The sequence below is a fragment of the Natator depressus genome, chromosome 15 (assembly GCF_965152275.1).
Source record: "Natator depressus isolate rNatDep1 chromosome 15, rNatDep2.hap1, whole genome shotgun sequence".
Lineage (NCBI taxonomy): Eukaryota > Metazoa > Chordata > Testudines > Cheloniidae > Natator > Natator depressus.
Genome location: NC_134248.1, coordinates 22,594,792 through 22,621,147, shown reverse-complemented (window position 1 = coordinate 22,621,147; position 26,356 = coordinate 22,594,792). Strand labels below are relative to the sequence as shown.

The window sequence follows — 26,356 nt, the reverse complement described above, 5'->3', positions numbered from 1 at the left end:
TAAACACTCCATGTGAGCAAGAATTTTGCCCTCTACCCCTTGTGGAAAGATTCATTCAGTCCCTGTGCAAGGCTGCATAATATGACATTCTTTGAGTAGTGTTCGTCCATAGCTACAATGACTTATCAAAGGAAAATCGGGTTTTCAGTTTTGTGTCAGACAGGTCTGACACACAGCCAGTAACCTCTGAAACAATGGTTATGCTGGTCTGTTTAGAATTTTAACCAGAACCATTTTTTCCCCCTTGGTAATCAGGGTGTACAGAGAATGAATTGTTTCTGAAATACCTATTGAAGGGTACAAGGCTTCTCTTAATTAGCATTTGAAGTCTGGAAAACGCCATGTGGTGGTTTTGTGATTCCGTAACTGCTAAGTCCCAGTGACTAAAGATGGATACAATTCGCTTCCAAGACAAAACTGCATTTGACCTTTTAGCCCAAGTGTGGAAGACAAGCTTTCATTTCAACTCATCCTTTGCTGGCTACAGTCCATTTATTAGCTCATGAAGGCCCAATTTTTTTTTAAGTGATCCAAAATTTTGGCAGGTTTCAGAGTAGCAGCCGTGTTAGTCTATATCCGTAAAAAGAAAAAAGAGGACTTGTGGCACCTTAGAGACTAACAAATTTATTAGAGCATAAGCTTTCGTGAGCTACAGCTCAGCTCACGAAAGCTTATGCTCTAATAAATTTGTTAGTCTCTAAGGTGCCACAGGTACTCCTTTCCAAAATTTTGGGTGCCTCATTTTCTTAAGTGTTTCAAACTGGGTACCCAACTCTAGAGTCACCCAATGTAACCAGCAATCCAGGCCTGAATGTTTTCTGTAGCATTATCACAAGGTGTAGCAGACACAGGTAGAGCTGACTGGGAGTTTTCCATTAGAATGATTTTTTGACAGAAAAGGAAGTTTCTGCACATTTGAATTTTTCAATGGAAAAATTCAATTTTGCCAAAATCTGATTTTTCTTCAGGAAAACTGAAACAAAAAACATTTCATGTTGGGCCAGTTTGTCGCAAATTGAAATATTTTGGTTTGTGGAACTGACCATTTAGTTTCTAGTCAGTTCAATATTAAACTGCATTTTCCCGATCACGGAGCATTGCTTCATGGCAGTCATAGTTTAGAGTCCTGATGTCCCCATGTTTTCCTATTGGCTGAGCTCCTTAGCCAGACTACATCTCCCATGATGCAATGCACTCCCCATCTGACTCTGCAGCATGGTGCATCATGGGAGTCACATGCTTGCAAATGCATAATGGGAGATGCCTCTACCCCTGCATGCATCACTGTACGTAGCAATTCATGTGAATAAGCCATGAATGTCTATGGCTTTTGGCTACCACAGCTGCTTCCATGTCCTCTAAAATGACACATCTGATTGCTAGAGCTGGACAGAAACCTGGAAACATTTTCCATAAGAATCAGGCCAGATTCTAATATCCCAGTATTGGCAATAGCATACATTCAAAAGCCATGAGTTAGGCCCCTCAAAGATTGCGAGAGTCGTGATAGTATCACAAGTGTTGTCAACACTCCTCCTTACTCATATGGAGCTGCCCCTTACTCCATGGCTAGTCCTATCAGTGAGACCCAGGGCTTGTCTACACTGCCCCGCAGTTCGACTACAGGGGGAGGGGGCGTGTGTGCGCGCGAATAGCAGTGCACAACAAAATGCTGTGCTATAACACCCCCCCTGTGGGCAATGCAGGCGTGAACTTAAAGGTCCCTTATTCACATGAATGTGGTCCTGTTTGAAGAGGATTACGTTAATGCCAATGAAGAACCTTTGAGTTTGCACCCACGGCATCCATACAGGGAGTTATAGCACAGCCCTTCGATGTGCACTGCAACCCCCTCATCCAAACTGTGGGGCAGTGTAGAAATAGCCTCAGGTACCATTCAGTGAGAGTTAAGTTAACAGAATCTAGCCCCCATTGTGTTGGATAAAAACCTTGCCAACTCAGACCTTTCAAGACATTCCCATGGCTTCTTCATACAGCCAGGGAAATTCACAGCGTAACTGTGATTGAGATGGAAAGACAGCAATATGGGGCGGGTGGGGGTGTTCTGAACACTGGACTGTTATAACATGGCTACTTTTGGTCACTTGTGCATACACAAGAAAATTCTTATGCATGATATGCAAATTATGGAACTCCATAATTTGCATAGGTTCTCCAGATTTCTGGACTCTCAGACTTAAAAGATACACAACTGAGTAGTTTGTTCAGTTTCTGAGAACGTTCAATGCTGGCCTCTCTTATGACCCTGTCCCCCTTCAAAAAAGGTCATCCTAAGGGCCCACTATTGGGGTGGCTAGCTTTCTCGGCCACACTGTTCACAAGACTAGTGTTCCTTCTTCCCCATGGAACTCAACCGCTGCACTTTGACTGTCAGACCTTGACATCGCAATTTATCTCAATGCAAACAAACTCCTTCTGCCACCATGTGCCCGGACATGGAAAGCGACCATAGGCGTGGCATCAAATGGACTTCTAGCATGGGCAGAGAGTGTTCAGTGGAGCTTGTACTAGACTTATGTTGATGGTTTTCTTTCAAATTGATTCAACAGCAGAAGGAATCCAACTGAAATCTTTCCAATTTCCCGTCTCACAAACATTCTTTTTTCATGTCTTTGCAATTCTGATATTTTTCTCCCCACTACCAACCCCTTCACTTTCTTTTCAGTCTTCATCTCTGTAGGTTCTGCAGAAGTTGGGCAATATTTGTATCCCTCAGAACTGTATGCACTTGACTATATAACAGCTTAGGGCTTGTCTGCATGGGGAGTTAAGATGACTAAACTAAAGGTGCAAAGTTAATGTACAAACTTTAAAGAGCAGTATCCCCCATGTGGATGCTCTCATTCAGAAGTAAACTGGTCTTAGTTCACTGTAGTACACCGGTTAAGTGTCCTGAATGTCCCTGTGTAGACAAGCTCTTACTGTGTAAGTGTGTATAAGAAGTTTTACTTTGTTCTCTGTTCTTTATTGCACTGATAAATAATGTAGGACAACATGTAGGGAGATGATATTGTAATGTGAGAGGAATGTTTCCATTGATTTTGATCATTATGGGATTACACCTAGAGTTATGTTTTGAGTTTCTGGTTCAAGTAACAAAACAAAATTCAGTTGAAATCAGAGATTCTCCCAGGTTTTGCTTTACAAACAGATGAAACCACAAAATCCGCATGATTTTAACACAAAACTCTATATTAGACCATGATCCTTCACCTGAAATGTTTGACTGACGTATGCATGAGCTTTAAAAATATACATCTTTTGAAAAACAGCTGACATTTTGAATTGGTAACAAACTTGAAAACCAGAGCAGCTTTGCTTTGTTTCAGGTTTCACTGTCAACAACATTCCACAGAGGTCTAAATAACTACCCTTCAACATAACCTTTTATAACTTGGCAATATAAAGGGTTTGTTTTGAAGTCCGCTGAAACTGACACTGGGGTTACATATTGCAAAGAGCCAGCAAGGCATAAAATGAGGTCCCTGGAGTTGTTTTGATTAATACCGATCACTCAGGCTTGAGATTTTAAAGACAGGTTTCTCGTTACCATGCCATTTATACCAGAGCCACGCACTAGAGATTTGGACAAGCTCCTGTAAGAATCTCTGCACTAAACTGTGTGACATGAGAAAGAGTCACTAATGTCTCAAGAGCAATAGAATGTATCTGTAATACTCCTCAAATGCTCACCAATATCACCTACTACCTGCACCTCACCACGTCTGTACCACTATTATCTTCTATACACAATATAGATATGAATGGTCTTAAAGGCATTCGAAAAACAGAACTAAATTCAGCCCCCATTCAGTCACAGCCTTTGATAAATTGTGATGCAAGCACGCATACGTTGCAAAAAAAGAAAGCTATTTGCTTACACTGATAATGCGTCTGATTCGGTTACAATTCCGTAGCATCGTATGACAAAAGTAGTGCCACTGAAATCAGTGGACCTCCTTGAAATGTAAGATACTAAATCTGCCCCAGCAGAGAGACAGGGGGCAGCCTACGTTCTTCTGAAGTCCCAGGTAAGCCTTTAAAATAATAAATAAAGGGGGACTGCAGTGGGACACCGGCATTGTGCTAGCTGGCTGCAATTGAGGTTGGGGGGATTTCATCTAATGTGTTTAAGGGTGGCAGGATAAAACCCAGTTTAAGGAAGAATCTCTAGTACAATTTGAGTCAGCCAATATGGACATTAAGGATGGGAACGTTCATTTTCCAACATTCTGAAGCTATCTGAACCCCTCAGGTTTTAGCCTCAACAGCAGATGGGAATCATGTCGCTGAAATTCAGATGCTTCTTTCTGCCCTTCCATCTTTCCAGTTCAAAACACTCTTCTCCCATCCACCACCACTAACCCCTTCACTCTCCTCTTAACCCTCTCAGCTTTGCTCTTGTCCCTTCTGCAGGTCATGTGTAGCCCCGGAAATCTGCATGCTGTACTATAGCCAACCACATTTGCCCCCCAGTATTTCTTAACCAGTAGGTTATGAATACCAAGCTGATGGGGACGGGCAGGGTCAAGAGGCACTGAAATATTTATTACATGGTAAAGCAAAGAAAATCTCGCTCCCCTACTCACCACACACCCTTATCATTCAATGTCAACCTCTGGAAATACACACACATTATCTATCATGGTTAGCATTTGTTACTCTTATAGGAAACATAAGTGGGGGGGGGAGGGACTTCAAATAAGGAGTCATCCACACAAAGAGGTAAAAAAACACTGACCTCTATGCTAAGGCTGCATAAAAAGTTTTCCTTTGCATCATATCCTATGTTGCATTGACAAACATAACATAAGAATGGCCATACTGGGTCAGACCAAAGGTCCTGTCTTCCAACAGTGGCCAATGCCAGGTGCCCAGAGGGAATGAACAGGTAATCATCATGTGATCCATTCCCTGTCACTCATTTCCAGCTTCTGGCAGACAGAGGCTAGGGACACCATCCCTGCCCATCCTGGCTAATAGCCTGTGATAAATGAAGGTGGGGTAGCTCCCTTTTATGGACACCCAGCCAGCCAGTTAGCTATAAAGTCCTTCTTGGTGGCTGTTCTCTGCTTGCTTTATCTGTAAAGGGTTTAAAAAGTCCCCCAGGTAAAGGAAAGGGAGTGGGCACCTGACCAAAAGAGCCAATGGAAAGGCTAGAATTTTTTTAAGTGGGGAAAAAACTTCCCCTTTGTCTCTGTTGTTGTTCGGGAAAGAGGGGAACAGGGAGCAGTTATGCTATGAGAAGCTTTAAGCCAGGTATGATCATAGAGCATCAGATCATACCTAGAACTACTTATCTGGAACCCCCAAATGTGTAAGTAGATCAGGAATGTTTAGAAAGACGCAATTAGGTTTATTTATGGCTAGTGGACTAACCCCAGATACTTTAGTTTGCTTGTAACCTCTAAGCTGAACCCCCAAGAAAGTTATTTTGAGTGCTTAGGCTTTTACTAGATTTTAAAAGAGCAATTCCAAAAATTAAAAAATTCCCAAAAAAAAAAATTCTGAAACCTCCAAAAATTAAGTTCCAGATGTATTTTCTTTCTTTTTGTTTTTAATAAAAATTTACCTTTTTTAAGAACAGGATTGTTTTTTTGGTGTCCTACAAGATTTGTGCATATGTTGTTTAATTAGCTGGTGGCAACCACTAATTTCCTTTGTTTTCTTTCTCACCTCTTCCCCGGACGGGGCGTGAAAGGGCTTGAGGGTACCCCACAGGAAGGAATTCCCAAGTGCGCCTTCCTGGGTTCCAAAAAAAGGGGTTTTGCATTTTGCATTTACCAAGCCAAGGTCAGAAATGAGCTGTAACCTTGGGAGTTTAATACAAGCCTGGAGTGGCAAGTATTTTTTTTAAATCCTTTCAGGCCCCCACCTTCTGCACTTTAAGTGCCAGAGTGGGGAATCAACCTTGATATAGCCATTGATGGACCTATCCTCCATGAATTTATCTAGTTCTTTTTTGAACCCTGTTATAGTTTTGGCCTTCACAACGTCCTCTGGCAAGGAGTTCCACAGGTTGACTGTGTGTTGTGTGAAGAAATACTTTTTTTTGTTTGTTTTAAACCTGCTGCCTATTAATTTCAATACAAAGGAAGCAGATACTGTTGGGGGAAAAAAGATGTTTTAAGGCACAAAGATGACCCTGGCCTCTGATGTGGCTTTCAGAGCCTCCACTCTGGCTTTGGGGATTGAGCCACTTCGGAAAGGAAGCAACCCCCACTTGCCAATGGCCAAATGAGGAAGAATCACAAAGAGCGAACACTTAGGGAGTTCCTCAGATCCTATACTGAAGAGGAAAACCAAACATACTAGAGCTTTGGTCCTGAATCGTTTTGTTTCTACCCAGCTCTCTCACATCTCTACATTTATTCTAACTGGTTTGTCAAGGCCCGTGTTTCACTTGGAGAAGCCGATCATCTTCCTTGATTCCACTGGATAAAAAGCAGATGCTTTTGAAAAAGAGGTTTGTTTAAAAATAACAGAAAGCAGTGTGTTTGTACGCACTTGCACAGCACACATCTGAAAATGAGGCAGGAGGAGAAGAAAAGGAAAATATGAAAAAGGTGCAGTTTTATTTTAAGTAGGACATTCTTTTCCTCTTTTGAATCTATGTGTATAGCCTTGAGGGAAGAAAAGAAGTGCTGAAAAGGCATTATTATAGAAACTAAAGTAAAGTACTTTAGCACAGCACTCTAAAATAGAGTGGTGCTAAAAACAATGGCTTGCTTTCAAAAATCATTGATTGATTAGAACCAAAAATCTTTCCCTTTCTTTCTTTCGTGTGTGTGGCAATTATCTTTTTTAAAAAAAAGGGGATTTGAAGCAAGTTTGCCACAAATCTGTAAGGAATTGCCTTCCCCCCACCCCACCAAAAGAAAAGTTTGTAAAATGATCTGACAGAATTATCAGATAGATTTTATGGGCCAAACCCACAGCCTGCAGATTGGTTTCACTCTATGACTTCAATAGAGCTATGCTGATTTAAGCCAGTTAAGGATCTGGCATTCTGTGTTTTATCTTCCTTTCCTCCCATCATACTCTTCCTTCTTCTCTTATTTTAGCTAAATTCTACAGATAGATTGGGGCAATATTTCAACGGGGAGAGCTTCCTTTGCAGGTGCACCTCAAATTTAATTGTTAGTACAATTGTTCAATTGAGTAGTTGCAATGCCAAACCACTGATTACAGCACGCCAGGCAGTTAGGTGTAAATACTGTGACAAGATGGCCGACATTAGTCTGGTGTGTCCTGCGCTCGTCTTGGTGGGGAGCTAAGATGCCACCCCTTGCCCCTGTTCTTGGGGCAACGATGGCCCCGCTAGTAGCCCAGGAAGGTGGTAAAGGAGGGAAGCAGGAAAGGGGTCTGGGTTTGCTCATCACTCTGAGCCCCAGTCCCTCTCAACCCCTGTGGGTTCTTACCCTCTTCCCCCTTGGGTGGGATACCTGCAGTCCTTAGATGCTGGGGAAGGGAGTCTCCCTCCCCTACTGGGGCAGGGTCCCCCTTACTTTGGTTCCCTGATTTTCCAAGTCTCACAGCACACCTCCAAGCTCCAGTAAGTAAAGTAAAGTCCTCTTTCTCTTCCTCCCCTATCTGCCTGAAGCAGGGGGTTTTATTAGGTTCCTATCAGGGCCTTCATGGACTGCAGGTGCTCCAATTAACCTGCAGCCGCCTCCCTAGTCTACAGGGAGCCACGCCTTAATTAGCCTTGAGCGTACATATTTCCCCTGTAGCACTCTCCCACTGCTTCCTGCCCCTCCTATATCACAATACTTAGATTTCTTGCCTGCAATTTATTCTGTAGGTACAATTATCTGGGAGCAAATTTTGCAAGAAAAAGGTATAATTCCCTCTGAAAAATATACCCCTTGGATCAACTGATTGCCACACAACAACAGGAGAAGAAAGACGGAGGTGCTAGTGTTGGTATCTGCGCTGTAGATCCCTAACATTGATCTCATCAGATCTGTTGGCCCAGTCTTTTTAAAAAATGGAATGTCTTTTTAAAAATTCTTCTAAGTCCTCTCCCGGCACAGCGAATTTAGGATACAACATCTTAGTATTGAAAGTGCTTAAGAAAATCATTCTGGCCCTGATTTATGAATCTCTTAAACTCGTGCTTAATTTTAAGCATATGCTCAAGACTCACTCCAGTGGGAGTTGGGCCCTAATTTAGGACGGCATCCATCCTTAGGACAGTACTTAAAAACAGTGTTGCCAACTCTCATGATTCTGTCATGAGTCATAGGATAATAACTATTGTTTACCTTAAAGCCCCAGCTCCCAGAGTCAAGTGGATATGTGATTATTTCAGCTTTCATTCTTAAAGAAAAAGTATTTTTCTAGCCTTCGTGGTTGTGAAGAAAATGTCAAAATGTGACCCCAGTGCACCAAAAACAGAAGGCAAATTAAAAGAACACCAAATCAATTTTTTGTTTTAACATAATCTCATGGTTTTAAAGCCAATCAAGATTTTTGGTGAGCCTGACTCATGATTTTTGAACATTTGGGGTTGGCAATGCTGTGAACATGTGGTTGACTTCAAGCATATGCATAAGTGCTGTCCTGAATAGGGCCCTCTGGTCTGAAAAAACAAACAAAAAAACCAACCCAAACCCCAAAGTTCAATCCTGAAGCTGTTAGTTCTTTTCCCTTTGAATCTTCCTTGCTTTCTCATTAACTTATTTTTGCTGTTTCCCTGCAGCAGTATCCTATTCATGTGGATCCCAGTGCTGGATATGAACAAGTTACCTTTAAATTAGGTGCAGAAAGCTGTTTGTCAGTGAAACGCGGTCAGCTTTAAATAGGTCATACGGACTATTAACATCTATAAAAAAACAATTCTAAGGCCAGAATGTCATTTAAGAGCCCTGTTCAATTAACATTCGCTTTCCACATCTTAGGTCATGAAGCATCTGCAGAGCATTCTGTTCTCAGAAAGGCTATTTAATCCTGAACAAAAGTTGTGCATGACCACTACTGTGAAGCCCAAAATGAAAGGATTGGTGGTTTGAACTATGGTAATAGTGGATTCTCTGTAACTTGAAGTCTTTAAATCAAGATTTGAAAATTTCAGTAACTTGTCCAGAGGCTATGGGCCTACTACTGGAATGGGTGGGCGAGGTTCTGTGGCCTGCAATGGCATGTGGTCAGATAGGGTGATTATGATGGTCCCTTCTGGCCTTAGAGGGCATATCTACACTGGAATAAAAGACCCTCAGCATGGCCACAGTTGGCCCAGGTCAGCTGACTGGGGCATGTGGGGTTTGGGCTGTGGGGCTAAAAATTGTTGTGTAGATATTCAGGCTCTCCCCAGCAATTTTACATCCCAAGTCCCATGAGCCCAAGCCAGCAGACCAGGTCAGCTACAGGTATTTATTTGCTCTGTAGACGTACCGAGAGTCCACGAAGATCATCCAACACTCTTGTGCATTTAGGAGCCTTCAGTAAATCTCCTAATTCCCAGCGAAGGACAATTCCCCTCTCCACCCAGGAACCGCACCAGTAATGTCAATCTGCTTATATTCAGCCTTCCCTGAAGCCAGCTAGAGGCCAGGGTGGTGAATGATCTAGATGATAGATGGAGATTGCTGTATTATTAGTTATTCGTAATATACTAACACCTAGAAGCCCCAACTAAGACCAGGACATCATTGTGGTAGGTGCTATACATACATCTAGTGAAAAACAGTCCTTACCCCAAAGAGATCACAATCTAAATAGATAAAGGGTGGGGGAGGGAGGCGCGTGCAGAAGTATTAGCAAATCCCCCCCTATGGTATGTGACAGACTCATAGATAGAGAAAGGAGGTATATATGCTCTTGCCGGAAGATCATTTGAAAGTAAAACAGTCTTGCTTTAGTGTCAAAGGTCAGTTAAAATTAAGTGTGGGAGCAAAAACTGAAGTTGAACCTAGTATGGTGTAGATCTGCCTGGTAACTGTGACAGATTTTGAGCTCACACAGCAGTTAATTCTGCTCACTGTTCAACTGAATATTGGTGGAGGAAAAATGCATTAGTTAGTACTCCCCTCTGCCACTGGTGATCTTCATCCACAACCAATACTCAGCATCCAAGTGGGAACGCATTCTCAGGACAATGCAAAGGGGGAAGATTTTCAAAGGTGCAAAGAGTGATTATGTGCCTTGAAAGAAGACACTAGGAGGTGGGTACCTAGCTCCTAATATGCACCTTTGAAAAACTCTCCCAAAATCATTATGTTCATTTTCCAAACCCTCCCAAAGGGTTACACGGAAGGTGGCTGTACTCAGAATTCAGCAGAACTAGTCTTGATACTGACCTGCTATTAAATTGCATTTTCTAGGAGTTTTTAATTTTAACTTGAATCAAAGCTTCATTAGCCCACTGATGTAGCCCAAGCAAAGTCTTAAGATATTAATAAGGCTACACGTAAACATTTATTAATATAATTTATAATTACATAGGCGCTAGTACCTTTCAGGAGTCAACTGGTAATGTCTCCATTGCAAATTAAGTACCTGTGCTCATTTGAGGCATTTACATCAAAGTGTTACCAAAATGCCTTATTTGACGGAGCTAAAGATTTTTTTTTTCACCTGAGTTCTCCCATATTGTTTTACTACACATTTATCATGGATGCTTTCCACTAATGCAGCTGCTTAGCAGTTCAGATCCAGAAGCATTAACATCAGTTATTCCTAGGGTGAGCTGATATCCCGATTTTATAGGGATAGCCCCGATTTTGGGGTCTTTTTCTTATATAGGCTCTTATTACTCCCCCCCCCCCGCTGTCCCGATTTTTCACATTTGCTGTCTGGTCAGCCTAGTTATCCCATGCCCGTTAGTTTCTTTCATTTCCTGATATGACACTCTTCTAATATTCTCAACACAAAACAAATCCTTCAAACACTAATTCTTTTAAATAATCATTTGGCAGTTTTACCAAAGAGTGTTTGCAGAAACAATAGGATTCGCCCCTGCCGCAGAACCCTTTCTTGTGCCTATTTAAGCCAAAGGAGAAAGTTTACTGAATAAGTATCAGGTGTGCTATACAGACTCCTGGGCATCAGAGGTTTATTTTAGGTTCAAATGAACAGCATACAGATTATTGGGGGGGTTGGCTATAGAACAAGACCTTAACAACGAAAATCTCAATGAACATAAAGAATCCAAAGATGTATTTTGTAAGAGGGGGGGGTGCCCTCTGCCCCATGTCTTGGCCAAAATCTCTCTCTCCCCCATGTGATACACTATGGCAGTTCTATGTTCCCAGGTGGCTCCAGGGTGAATGGATGGGATTTGTGGAGAAATGTTGGGATCCATAGGGATGAGAGAAATTGTATACCTGTAGCAGATTGCTACTTAATGGCTTTGCACATGCAAGTCCTCCTAAATACTTGGGGGTGAAGTTCTCTTCTCCATCCTCATTGAATCGCTCATCTGCAGGACAAATCCCTGTTGCTGTCACCTGTCTCCAGCAATAGCCAGTACCAGATTGTTGCCAGCACCCAGTGCCCAGAGGCAAAACAACAGCAGGGGTTCGTTACCCAGTGTGCTTCACTCAATAATCACAACGGGGTGGAGAAGCAGAAAAGTTTATTTACAGCTGCAAACAAGGTACAGGGAGAATAGAATCTCAAATCCTGCACACCAGAGCAGGTCATTACACACACTTTTATATTCCTTAATGCTACTGCACTACACATTAGCCAATTAAAACTTTGCACAAATACTCTGCCTTCCTTATATGGGTTACAACAATATTTATTTCCTGCAACCTCTAACAAGCATTCCTAGCAACTTAAACAACCAGCACATTCTGTCTGGCCTTGTAACTGTCTCTCCTATTATCTTTAACTTGGCGTCAGCAAACCTTATACTATGAAGGCATTATCTGCAGCTGCAACATTGTTTTAAGAGCAAAAGAGCTTACTCAAACCAGCCAGGCCTGAATTCTATTAAGGGGGGTTGAGAAGAAGCCCTTAGGCCTTCAGCAGGGAGACCTCCTCGACCCTTATGGCCTTCCATCCCCTCAACTTAACTAGTGGCCATGCCCTGGGGTCTCCAACAAGATGCTTCAGGGGAAGGTTCAAGAAACCCTGAAGTAGAAAAGTACAGAGTAACAAGCCCGGGGAAGATGGCTCCTATTAATCACAGTCATTTAGCAATTAGAGCTGGTGAAAAGTTGGAATTTCCATTCAGTGGGAAATTCTGAAAATTTGCAGAAACAAAGAGAAACAGACAGACAGACAAACAGATACGCAATTGTAAACTATGGCTGATACTTCTGTTCTGCAGTGTTACATCAGCAGCCACATCATAGTAGTCAAGGACAGTTATGAATAGATTACTTCATTTATATCAGGTTTCAGAGTAGCAGCCGTATTAGTCTGTATTCGCAAAAAGAAAAGGAGGACTTGTGGCACCTTAGAGACTAACAAATTTATTTGAGCATAAGCTTTCGTGAGCTACAGCTCACTTCATCGGATGCATTCAGTGGAAAATACAGTGGGGAGAGTTATATACACAGAGAACATGAAACAATGGGTTTCAACTGAATACCAAACTGAATACCAAATTCAGGACAAACTGCTGGGAAAAAGGGCAGACACACCCCAAAAATGGTGGTTATTCTTCCATGAGATATTCCAAACCAGCAACAAAAGAAAACTTCTGTCTCACCACACTGACTAACAAGAAGTCAGAAATACAACCTCCTTAGGTATTCCAGTCCTAGATTCAACACCCAGACACTAGACTTAATGCTGAGTGGTCATTTAAAACCAAAAAAACCAACAAGGACTCTGGTGACACCTTAAAAAGACTAACAGATTTATTTGAGCATAAGCTTTCGTGGGTAAAAACCCCCACTTCCTCAGATGCATCTTTAAAGGTGCCACCAGACTCCTTGTTGTTTTTGTGGATACAGACTAACACGGCTGTCCCCTGATACATTTAAAACCAATTTCATCAAACAAAAGGTTCTTCTGATCCCAAAGGACCAGCCACATACCCAGGTCAATATATAACTCTGATCTTACCCAATAATCACGCTGTTGCCAATCCCTTAGTATCTAATATCTAAAGGTTTATTTATAGATAGATAGATAGATAGATAGATAGGAGAGTAAGAAAGAGAGTAAGAAAGAGAAAGAAAGAGAGAAAGTTAACATTGGTTAAAGGAATCAAATACATACAATAAATGCAAGGTTCTTGGTTCAGGCTTGTAGCTGTGATGGAATAAACTGCTGGCTTGTTAAGTCTGTGGTTGCTTCCAAATCAATGGAAAGTCCTCAGTCCTTTGGTCAGAATGCTCCCATTAGTATAAGTTCATAGTCCAGAGGTTTGAGCAGGAAAGAGGCAAAATAGAGATGTTTCCAGGGCCTTTTATAGCTTCTGCCAAGTGAAGGGAAACCCATTGTTCTCACTGTGAAAAATTACAGGTAACAAGATGGTGTTTGGAGTCACATGTCCATGCATGCTTCGCTTAGTCATAGCAGAAGCCATTACCCATACTCTAGTTAGAACCTTCACAGGAGAGTCCATTAAGTGCAGACAGGCGTCTCCCATGGTCCATTGTGAGTTAAGTGTTCCTTGATGGGCCATTTAACATGAATACTCCCTTGAGGATGTGCAGGCTAAATACTTTGTAGTGTTACCACACGAGCAAACATTTGAAATACAGGTACATTAATATTCATAATCTCAGATACAAAAATCATACAAATGGCATAATCATATTCAGCGAATCAAAACTTTTCCATAGACATCTTACACGCCACACTTTGTACAAGATTTGTTGCAATTATACAACAGTGGTAGCAACAATGATCTACATAGTCATATTTTAATCAGATAACGTCACACTGGGTAACCTCTAGAGGACCCACCTTAAATTGAGGCCCTGTTGTGCTTGGTACTGTACAAACACATTGTACAGCACAGTGCCCGCTCTAAAGAGTTTGCAAATCTAAATGGATTTCATAGAGTTTAGATCACATAATAGTCCCATCTGGACTTAGTCTGACCGTCTGTATATCACAGACTATTAAAGTTTCACCAAACACTCCTATATTTAATCCAATGACTCTAGTTAGACCAAAGCACATCAGCTCTCAGGAGACTAAACTCTTGTGTGCCACAGGTAGCTAACAGGAACCACCAATGCCCTGCAATGGCAGGGAACTGATTAGCTGAGATCTGCCCCAATAATCCTAGCAGATGAACCATCCCCCACGCTGTAGAAGAAGGTGAAACCCCCCAAAAGTCCCTGCCAATCTGACCTAAGGAAAACTCCTTTCCTACTCCAGATATAGCGATCAATTTGACCCAGCTCATGTGAGCAAGAACTCAGTTACCAGCTGAGTTTCTGGGGGCCATGGGGAGTGCGACGTGAATGCTGATCCATCAATATCCAGCCCGGGCTGGGGAAGCTAATGATCCAACCAGCAGTCCAAATTCGGTGATGAATCCTGGCCCTGTGCCACCTGAGGTATGTTGCGCATGCGCTAAGAAGAAGCTGAGTTTCTGTGGGACTTACAGTAGACAAAGAAAAATTATCAGTCCATTTTACAGGTGGGAGGGACAGAGAGACTGAATGACTGGCCCAAGATCACAGAAGACATCTGTGGTAGACCTGGAAGCTGACTCTAGATTTTCCAAGTCCCTATCCAGACCATTGCTCCTCCTTAGTCCTTAGGGATAGTTTTCTGGTTAGGTTGGTTTTCCAAAGCTCCTTCATCTTTGTTGTGCCAACATCAGAGAATGGAACTGTGTCCATCCCACCCTTTCTCTTTTATTTTCTTTTGTTTGTTTTTTTTTAATACAAACTTGTTTGCTTATCTTTCCAGTTCAAACCTGATCTCTTTGGAGGACCGGCACACTGGAGTGATACAGGTTTAATGCTGAGATAATCCAGTTACCCTGACAAGCAAAAGTTAAGAAAGGCAAAATGCCTCTGTGCATTAGGACTGCCTTCTGAATAGCAATTAATGAACATGCATGAGGCTTTTCAGCAATATCACAGTCGCCACAAAAGAAGCAGTCGCTGCAGAGATAAGGCGTCTCTTTCTCAGCCAGCACTGTTGATAATTAAATGACCTTGTCAGAAAGTTTAGATGTTTAGTGATTCAGCTAGGAATATTTGGCTAGAAAAAGGGGGAGGGGGGAAGAGATAAAATTGCCTTCATAACTACTTTTGATGTCAAATCAACTGTGAAACATCCCATCTTAAGGGGGGGGGAATACACTTAAAATCTTTATTTTCAGAGACCAATATATAATGGGGCTGATATGACAAGAGCTTGACACATACCTTTGTGCATTTTTGAATTTTTACATACGTAAATCAAGTAGCGTAGGGCTGCAGGCTGCTTATTTAACAGCTGTAAAATAGGATTAATGCGGTCTGGATTAAGCAATACATATTTAAGGCAAGATGAATATCTGCATCAGTCCTCAAAAATAGAGAATATATATATATATAAATAAAAGTGAAATAGAGCAAAGGCAATGTTAATATCAGCAGGAAATTTCACACTGTTAAAACAAATGAAACAACACCTGATGGCTGCAATTAAATTCATTACTTTGTTACAAAATATGGAGCTTTTTGGCTCTACAGTCTAATGATTGAGTAGGACAGATGAGGATAAAGCTCATCAGTGTGGCTATTTTTGACTTTATGTCAGGTCATGAATGTGAATCTTTGTTGCCATGAATAAGCATTTATTTTTAGTCGTGCATGGTTTTCAGTTTGGGAGGGGAGGGGATGTAGACAGAGCTACCACTTGCTCAGGAATATATTCAGCGTTAAGATGACCCTTGAACATCTTTGGGACAATGAGAGTTTTGCATGTGTAATTCTGCAAGAGCAGTACATTTGGTTGTTCCTTTGAACTCCCAGAGTAGAACGGGATGAACTGTTCATAGCAAATTATTCGTCGGACACATTTTTTTTCTGTTTGTAAATATTCCATGAAAAGATTTTGATTTTGATGCCTGGGAACTAAAAGCATTAGGACACTTCTGTCCAGTTTCCTTCCCGCATTGAGATCTGCTTGGTGCACCAGAGATGATAGGGAGCCTGTGGCGGTCTCTGATTGTCATGTTGGATCAATGCTAGCTCCTGCGTAGACTGTATCAGTCAACGTCCTGCTTCAACTTAAAATAGATGGTAACAGCCCCCAAGAGTTGGCACAGTACACCGGGCTCTGGCCACATCCCTATCTCCTATACCAAGGTCACGTTGGAGGTGTGACACGGGAGTCAGCAACACCAGCTCTGCACCAAGTGAGAGCTCCCTCCTGCCAACAGAATTCTCAGCTGCTCAGTTTGGGCTGCTTCCTGATTCCTTTGACACACAAAGGTTTAGAAGACAGCAGAGATTCTGGCCTGGGTTCCTGGCTATTCAGGGGGATGTCACCAAAGTCACATGCTTCTGCTCTCCAGTTGGATGACTAAGTTTTATAAACCGAAGGAGGGGAAATAAAGTGATTTCAGAATGGGCGTACAAACATTGCCAGAATGAAACACTAGGTCAACACACGTGCACAAGAGACCATGTATATTCTTGTGAAGAAAAAAAAGCCAATCATATGCAGGGTCCTGGAACATGTATAAAAGGGTCACAGATACCATCAAAGTGAACTTGATGATTTTTATTCATGAATGTTCTTGTGCAGAATTTATCCAGCTCTATTTAAAACTGATGTGAGGATGTGCTATGGCTTTGTGGAACACCGCTGATGTAAGGGTATGGATTTGTCCCCTTGCTGGTAATGCAGAAATGCTAATAACTCAGAGGGCAACATCCAGAGGAACTTGCTCAGTTTTTACTTCATTCCTATTCTGTAAAACTCACATTCGATACATCAGGACTTTGCTCTCTGCTATTAGAAATAATATCTACATGCTTGATTTTAATTTTTGTAAAGATTTCTGGTTAAAAATATACCCCTCCAAATTGTGAAACTAACAGCACTTGCTACAGTAAAGCAAAAAGCAAGCAGGTCTTGGGCAAGTATTCCAGCATATTTCTTAAATTAAATGACATTTAAATGTTGACCCCTGATATTCCGGTAGTGGAATGTTGCTCACAAAAAGACTTAAGTGTGCTGTGTCATGGTGTGGTTTTATAACGTAGTCAGGATAAAGACACTAGGGGCCCAATCCAAACCCTGCTAAAGTCAATGAGCTTTGAATCAAGCCCTCAGTGCTTCAGTGGGTGTGAAAGGTCCCTGAAAAATTAAGTCCTCTACTCATACTCCAAACCGGGACATACATACAAGCTGCACCATCGCTAGCCTACATGTACCTCTGAATGAGGAAGCCTCTTCTAAGGATAAAGTGGCAGGACAGTTTCCAGCCCCATTCAATCCCTGGCTTCCTTGCCAATAAAGTTTCCAATTAGAGTCAGGAATGCCGGTGATGTAGATGCCTGCTGACTGAATGAGACAACTGATTCATTCCACACATGACAAGGAGCAGCTAGCGGCCAGAGAACAACTTTTGGTCGCTAACAACCTGAGTTGGATTTGAGCCAAGGATCTGATAATAAGCTCATACCGCACTTTTCATCTTCAAAGTGGCTTTGTAAACATTAATAAATCTTTGCAACTTCCTCTTGAAATAGGCAACGTATTACCCCCTTTTAGAGATGTTGTTATTAACACACAATTCAGCCAAGGCCATAGAGCGAATCAGTGTCACTGCCAGGTTTAAAAAAGCAAGAATTCACGGCTCCCACTACTCATTTAAGATAACAGGACCATGCTCCTCAAGCATTTCTAGAAGAAAGAGGTTCCTATTACTGCTCTCCTGAGCCAGTTTGCCAAAATAACTGATAAATATAGAAAAATACAATGAAACCTACAGAAAAATTAAAGTTGTAACACTTCCTCCTCTGCTACATCTCTAGGGCTATTTAGAGCAATACAGTGCTTGCCATTAAAAGTTAAATATACAAATAGCCACATGGCAGTATCTTAGATACACAACATTCTCAGAGTGCCCAGTAGGAAAAGGCTGACTTTTTAATAGAGACCACTGTACACAACCTTGTGGCAATGGGAAAGTGGTAAATTACTTCCTCTACCAATGGGAAAGTTGCATGATCCATATGTTCTTATGTTGAAAGGAATCCCAAACTTTTTCCAAAATACTATGGGTCTGATCCTCAGCTGGTGTGAATTGGTGGACCTCCATTGACTGTAGTGATTTACACCAGCTGTGATCTGGCACTGAGACTTCTCTAGAATAGCGATGCACATCTGTGATGAATCAGGCACTGTTCCATGAATAAACTTTTAAGTGCTGTGTGCAGAATTTCCTAAGCTATACAGTGACAGCCGAAAGATCCTAGATGAAAGGAAAGCTTTGCTATGCTACCTCAGTGTCTACAGTTGAGGATTCCTGCATGTCTGCACGGCGTGTCTAGTGTAGACCAAAAGCGGGATTCACATTGGGGCTTAAAAGCGTAAAGAATTCAATTCAAACCAAGCTGGGGGTGAGAGGGAAGTGATATACATTTGGATCAAGAGACAAAAACCATGGAATAAAAGGACTTTGCATTTTAATATCCATTTTTCCTTCTTGTGAGAGAAGACATGATGAACTTTTCTTTTTCTGGACATGCTGAATAGAAGAATCTTGCATACCGCGCCTTTCATCTGAAAGGGCTTTACAAACTGCAGATCTATAACACTGTGGAAATGCAGCATTCTCTGTAGTGCAGGGCTACCGTCATCTCACTGCATATCTCATCATGGTGACAGAAGGGGGAGTTTTAGCTGAGGAGCATAGAACTGATACCTGCTTGTGTGAAAAGCGTGAGGGGATTCTCATGTTCATACTGAGCAGACGGTAGCTGAGATTTTAAAATCTCATGTGAAAAGGCCCCCCTCACATTAAGCTATGTGATATTCTAGTTGACCATCTCAGAAAGGAGGGCTGAGTGGAACTGGGTTAAATTAAAATTTGTGGGACGATTAAGCATTGAAAACTTGATCCTTATAGTCCTGGACCTTAAAATCTCACATGTCATAGGGAAAGAGAGCGTCTTTTTGTTACAGCAGTTTCGTATTATTCACTGGAACGCACATAAGGCAGCACAGGGCAGTGCTGAGCAAAGGAACTGTCTTTACATGAACCACCAGAACCTTTCCTTCAGACACAGAGGTATGAAAAGAATGCAGGATCACACTCCTAGCCCTATAGGGTGGATGATAAGAAAGGAGACAGGCAATGTTGCACGAAAGGGACTTGCGAGAAGCCACAAAGCAGTCACAGGGCAATGCAGTGATACATTGTTTAAAACAAACAAAAGGAAGTATCTTTCATACAACGCACAGTCAGCCTAGGGAACTCTTTGCCAGAGGAAGTTGTGAAGGCCAAGACCATAACAGGATCCAAAAAAGAACTAGATACATTCATGGAGGATAGGTCCATCAATGGCTATTTGCCAGGATGGGCAGGGGTGGTGTCCCTAGCCTCTGTTTATAAGAAGCAGGGAATGGGACACAGGGGATGGATCACTTGATGATTGCCTGTTCTGTTCATTCCCTCTGAAGCACCTGGCACTGGCCACGGTCGGAAGACAGGATACTGGGCTAGATGGACCTTTGGTCTGAACCAGTATGGCCGTTCTTATGAGGTGGTTTTGCAATGCAACCTCTGGGTATCCTAGAATCATACAATATCAGGGTTAGAAGGGACCTCAGGAGGTCATCTAGTCCAACCCCCTGCTCAAAGCAGGACCAATCCCCAACTAAATCATCCCAGCCAGGGCTTTGTCAAGCCTGACCTTAAAAACTTCTAGGGAAAGAGATTCCACCACCTCCCTAGGTAACGCATTCCAGTGCTTCACCACCCTCCTAGTGAAAAAGATTTTCCTAATATCCAACCTAAACCTCCCCCATTGCAACTTGAGACCATTACTCCTTGTTCTGTCATCTGCTACCACTGAGAAGAGTCTAGATCCATCCTCTTTGGAACCCCCTTTCGGTAGTTGAAAGCAGCTACCAAATCCCCCTTCATTCTTCTCTTCCACAGACTAAACAATCCCAGTTCCCTCAGCCTCTCCTCATAAGTCATGTGTTCCAGTCCCCTAATCATTTTCGTTGCCCTCCACTGGACATTTTCCAATTTTTCCACATCCTTCTTGTAGTGTGGGGCCCAAAACTGGACACAGTACTGCAGATGAGGCCTCACCAATGTCGAATAGAGGTGAACGATCAAGTCCCTCGATCTGCTGGCGATTCCCCCTTCTTATACATCCCAAAATGCCATTGGCCTTCTTGGCAACAAGGGCACACTGTTGACTCATATCCAGCTTCTCTTCCACTGTAACCCCTAGGACCTTTTCTGCAGAACTGCTGCCGAGCTATTCAGTCCCTAGTCTGTAGCGGTGCATGCGATTCTTCTGTCCTAAGTGCAGGACTCTGCACTTGTCCTTGTTGAACCTCATCAGATTTCTTTTGGCCCAATCCTTTAATTTGTCTAGGTCCCACTGTATCCTATCCTTACCTTCCAGAAAATCTACCTCTCCTCCCAGTTTAGTGTCATCTGCAAACTTGCTGAGGGTGCAATCCACACCATCCTCTAGATCATTTATGAAGATATTGAAAAAAACCGGCCCCAGGACTGACCCTTGGGGCACTCCACTTGATACCGGCTGCCAGCTAAACATGGAGCCATTGATCACTACCCGTTGAGCCCGACAATCTCGCCAACTTTCTATCCACCTTATAGTCCATTCATCCAGCCCATACTACTTTAACTTGCTGGCAAGAATACTGTGGGAGACCGTGTCAAAAGCTTTGCTAAAGTCAAGGAACAACACGTCCACTGCTTTCCCCTCATCCACAGAGTCAGTTATCTCATCATAGAAGGCAATTAGATTAGTCAGGCATGACTTGCCCTTGGTGAATCCACGCTGACTGTTCCTGATCACTTTCCTCTCCTCTAAGTGCTTCAGAATTGATTCCTTGAGGACCTGCTCCATGATTTTTCCAGGGACTGAGGTGAGGCTGACTGACCTGTAGTTCCCAGGATCCTCCTCCTCCCCTTTTTTAAAGGTATTTAAAGGTAGTATTTCTCAAAAAAAAGCAATGATACATATGCATGAAACACAAAGAGCAAACTGGTGTGCGACAGCCTGCATACGTCATATCTGCCTAACTTCAGGCTTTTGGCCCAAGACTTGGGTTTTTAGCGAATTTCTCAGGCCCTCAAAAGGGCTGCCAAAAACCTCAGGATTTTCAATGGTGCCTCAGCCAATGCCAGGAAAGTAATGCTGTCAGAACAGATGGGAAGAGAAGGTCCATATACGCTGCAAAGAATACAGTTGAGTTCCTGAGCACCACCATTTCCCCAGCTCACTTAGGGTTTGATTCTGCAGCCCTGAAATCAGTGTAAGCTTGGTCATAATGTTAAGAGCTAGATCATGCACTTCAAGTGCAGGGACAGATTAGTTTCCATGAGTATAGAATAACTGAAAATATATTTGATATCATACAGACAAAATAGATGTGGACTGAGGAGAGATCTTGGGGTGGGGGGCGGGTATTTTCCTATTGTGGGCAGCGGGGGGGGGGGCGACCTCTCCTGCCACCACCCACATGCTTAGATAGCAATATAAGCTACTGATTCACAACATGAAGGAGCAAAAAGTTGCAAAACCACTGTCAGAGCGGCATCCTGAAATTATCTTGGGAATCTTTCCTTCTTTCCAGATCAGAATCTACTGATGTAAACATTGACATTTTCTGGGTCTCACTCAGGATGCCAACACAAACAAAAACCCCTGTTCACAAATGCAGTGGTAGCATTACACAGAAAAAAGTATACAGCTAGAGCGCCACATTATACACATTTATATACACGCTTTGAAGTCAATGGAGTTCTGCCAATTTGTACCAGTGGAGGATCTGACCTTTCCTGTATTATATATTTTAAAAGCTCGCTATTCACTTATCTAGGCTTTTCGGTGCATTCGAGCTATTCTGTCTATTTTGTAAGCTCTTTAGGGCAGGGACTGTCTGTAGTAAAGTGCAAGAACACGGTCACCACTTAACCAATGATTTCTTTTTAAAACCGATTCTCACCACATTTCCAAGTTTTACTTCTTTGTCCATTTCCAGGTCAACACAAAAGGCCTGAGCCGAGATAATTAAAGACAGGAAAAAAGCAAAAAAGGTCAGACACGGGGTGCTACATTTCTTAAAGGGCCCCTCTTTGAATGAATGGTGACTCAAATTAATTACCACATTTATTGTAAATTCTCAGAAAATTCTGCACTCCCCGTGCTATATTTTTGAGGATCTGCTGAATTCTTCACACGTATAGAAACAGTGGTTGAACCTCTACTTTAAATGAAAAACAAAAACAAAAAAAAACTCAACTGAACCTTAACTACAGAACTGTGACTGGCACCTAAAGAATAATATACAGTTGTCATTTGTACGTTGCCTTTGTGATTATACAGGGTACTTTAAAGTGTCTTAGAAGCGATGATGCTCTTCTATCTCACATGCAGCCTCTCAACAGCGGTATAACACAGGAGCCCAGGGAATTACCTACAGCATAGAGGCTTGCATTGTATTCCAGCCCAACATCAGCTATTCCCAGCCTACTGCAGGGCAAAAGGTCTCTTCAACATTGCTAAGAAAAGATTAACAAATGAAAAATAACTGCAAAATATTAAAGAAAGTGATTCACTAGTAATGACAGAAAGAACTTGCATTTTCTTACATCGGATGGCTGTAAAACATACCTATCAAATTAATAGTATAAAGTTTAAATTATGCATTGTGTCTTTGTGAGATGAAATCAGTGTGGCATAATTAACATGCTCCCTTCCCAGAAAAAGGTCTTTTGTGCTGTCACAATTTTTCAATATAGTTCAGCTTGAATGGGATTTTTGTGGGGCGATAGGAGATATTAGTTGGCAGCAAAATCACCACTGACCTTTTAGTTTACAAATAATCTGCTTATTTGAAGGCTGCACACTGCATTTTAAACAATAAGAGGGAAACATAATGGAAATAATTTAGTTTTAGCGTTCAGCACTGCGTGGCTGTTTTCATGCAGACAAAACAATATGTGCTCTTTATTTTTAAGGGCTTTAGTCCAACAGCAGCAGAATTTCATGATCAGAGCGTGCAAAATATTAAGCAGCGTATGTGGTACTCATAATATTTGTGATATGTTTATTAGATTCTGGAAGTCTGAGCCAAAATATTGGAAACAGTTGAGCCCTAATGGGCAAAAGTTATGCTGAACATATTTTTGCTCCTCTGTGGCATAGGTAGAAAGAAGCAGAGTAGTGATCTTAATCCTAAACTAATCTATGCCTTCATGCTATAATATTTTAACCCTAGGATTGCCACTGTGAATTTAGTAAGGCTCTATTCTGGCAAGGCACTACAAAGGTCAGAGCAGGGGAGCTGATATCAGGGTTCTTGGCTTATACTTTCATCTCTGCCACTGACACACCATATGATTATCACAAGCTTTTTGACCTCAGTAGGGCCAATCCTCCACTGCCTTGCAACTTGTGTGGTCATTCATGGGTGTGCAAAGTGGGTGTAAAATGCGATCACTTGAGACTGGTTACAAACCTCGTGCCTGTGATCTAGCAGTTCTCAAAGGCTTAGCGTGCAGTTTATATGATACTGAATGGACAATGGTGGCATTTTTCTAAAAAAAATTGCTTGAACTATTGTAATTAGTTTTGTTAGCAAGGAGAAGACTGTAACCAATCCAGATGATAATTAATTAAATACCAGTTTGAGGAAGTGTGGATGGAATTCACTGTTAGCATCTGGGTATTCCCAAGAGATTTAAATTGTGCTCCCCATAGTCTCTGCTGGAGCAATCATCGACCCATCATTGTATCTGCTGGATGAAGATTCAGGGTGGGGAAAGACAAGGGGAAGATTTGGTTTTTCAAAACTTTACCCAGTCATGACCTAGGTAAATTCAGATTACAGCAGGGCAAATTTGGGGGCGGGGAGTGAATAGTTTATTCAATGAAAAAAATGCATTTTTGGTTGACCCAAAACTTTGTGAATTTTACATGAACTTGCAGAATAGTTTCAGGCAAATTATTATTGCAATTTAAGTGCAATCCGTGCAGCAGCCACCACAATCCTGATAACCATTAGCTCAGTGGTTAGAGCGCTCACCCATGCTATGGGAGACCCAGATTTAACTTCCCTGCTTTGCCAGAGGTGGAGCGGTGATCTGAAGGTGGTTCTCCTATACCCCAGATAAGTGCTCTAACCACGGGGCTACAGAGTTGTTCTCTCTTTCTCTCTGCCCAATGACTATTCAACTACTTTATACAAAGTGGATTCCTGGGGAGCGAGCAACAAGTAATATTTATGGGAGGAAAAAACTAACACCGTGGCTTTGTCTGCCTATGAAAGTTACCCATTCTGACAATGCATGCAGCTGGACAGGGTTTAATCGCAAGTGTAGTCAAGGACAAGCCACGATCTGGACCAGTTCCGAAACCTCAGATTCAGCACCATAAGTAGTTTGTTTCTGGCTACACCTGCAGTTCAAACACATTCAGCGTTGGTTCAACTGTACATGTTGCTGCCAAAGTGTGTCAACAACAGGTAATTTCCACAGTATATTTGGGGTCTTGTGGAAATGACAAAGACTTGCAACAGCAGTAGCTATTAGTGCCTGTTAGAAGTCACGGGAGTTCTTTGCATTTCATTAAGAATCCAAAAGTGGGTGGGTGGGTGGATATGTATGTAATGTAAGTGTGTGTGTGTGAGTGAGAGAGAAACAAGGATTTAGGAAATTCAAAACCCAGACTTGTTTTCCATTGAAAATCGGCCCATTTTCCCAACAAACATAGGCCCATTTTAGAATTAAAATGGCAAAACCAAGTCCATTTTTCATGCAAAGGCAGCTCGGATGAAGTGTGTAAAAATCCCCCCCTCCCTTATGGCTTTGCGATGGTAAGCTATCTTGTTAAAATAGCAAATCAAACAAAATTTGAGGGGCATGCAGTATTGCAAGAACCCTAAATGACAAAGAATTTTACTGCAAGATTAAAAAATAACATGGGACTGATTTATTTGCATGGCTCAAGAGGCTATTTTTAGATGCCTATTGGGAAATTCCTTGTAGTTACTTGTTTATTAGCGTCTGTTCCTTGTAGCTGTTTTTACTATCTGCTGGAATGAGCACATATCCTCCAGCACCCCAAAAATAAGTGTTTTTCAAAGTCAAATTCACAACCTTGAATATGTAGTATTTGAGGCAATGGACAGAAAATTGAACAGCACTGCTTAACCTTAAGCGAGCTAGCTTGTAACACATTCCACTTCTACTGCGCCATTACCACTGGATGGCATTAGTTAGCTGTGTAGCAGGAGTGGCTGTGAAGAGAGATAATTACATCAGCATGAGTTTTCTGATTGGTACAAAAGCTGCAAAATCTAGGACTTATCATAGGACTGTCATATGACAGGATGTTTATATGAAGAGTAAATTTCACATAGTTAAGCAGCATATGCAGCTTTCCTGAAAGACTTAATGGATCAAGAGGCTCAGAGGAAAATGTTACCATGAGGCTTTTCACATGGAAAGGACAAGCCACGTTATCCTATCATTTTATCCTTAAGCAATAATACACCAGCTGAACATTTTAATCACATATCAGCATTTCAACTACTGCCACCATGATAAACCTGTGAATATGTAAGATGCTAATATTGGAAACTGAGTCAGGGCCAAGCTGTGATGTCGGAATCTGGATCAGTGTATCCTCAAATGGGGCTTTGGAACTAGTGTTTTAACCTGGGCTAATCTCTTCCCCCAAATGCCAGTCTAGACTCACAAAGCACAGTAATGAGGCTGAAGGACGAAAAGCCATTCTTAACCTGCTCCGTTATCCCTGCATCTCAGCACCCTATGGTGTACCATTCATTGCTCAGGTCAGACCATGCAATGCCTAGGCAGGATGCAGTGCAACATCGATACAGGCCCAAAGGGTTCCCTGTGGTTCCACACAGAGGGGACCATTCACACTCAGTTCTTCCCCCTCCCTCCCAGGCAGAAGTGAGAATGAGCTGCATTTGTGGCATGATCCCCCCGTATCCTCTGGCCCTAAGGAGGGCAAGCCTCTGGTCCACCATCACACAGCGAGAGGAGGAGATGGGGTAAGCCAGGGAACAGATAGGGCTGAGGTGGGTACACATCTTCCCTCCCTCCAGGCCCACAGCAATTGCCCAGCTGAGATTGCATTATCTTTTATTTACAGGACTCACCCCATGCCCCCTGGGTACTGGGAGCAGCTAAAGGGAGTCCCTGGTATCCCACCCTTCACTGGCC

The 26,356-nt window shown here is 42.2% G+C and overlaps 1 long non-coding RNA gene across 1 annotated transcript in view; it reads right to left on the bottom strand.

Annotated features, from left to right (window-relative positions):
• The window catches only part of LOC141999443 (uncharacterized), a 90,063-nt gene that overhangs the window by 7,919 nt on the left and 55,788 nt on the right, over positions 1-26,356 (bottom strand). The window lies entirely within an intron of this gene.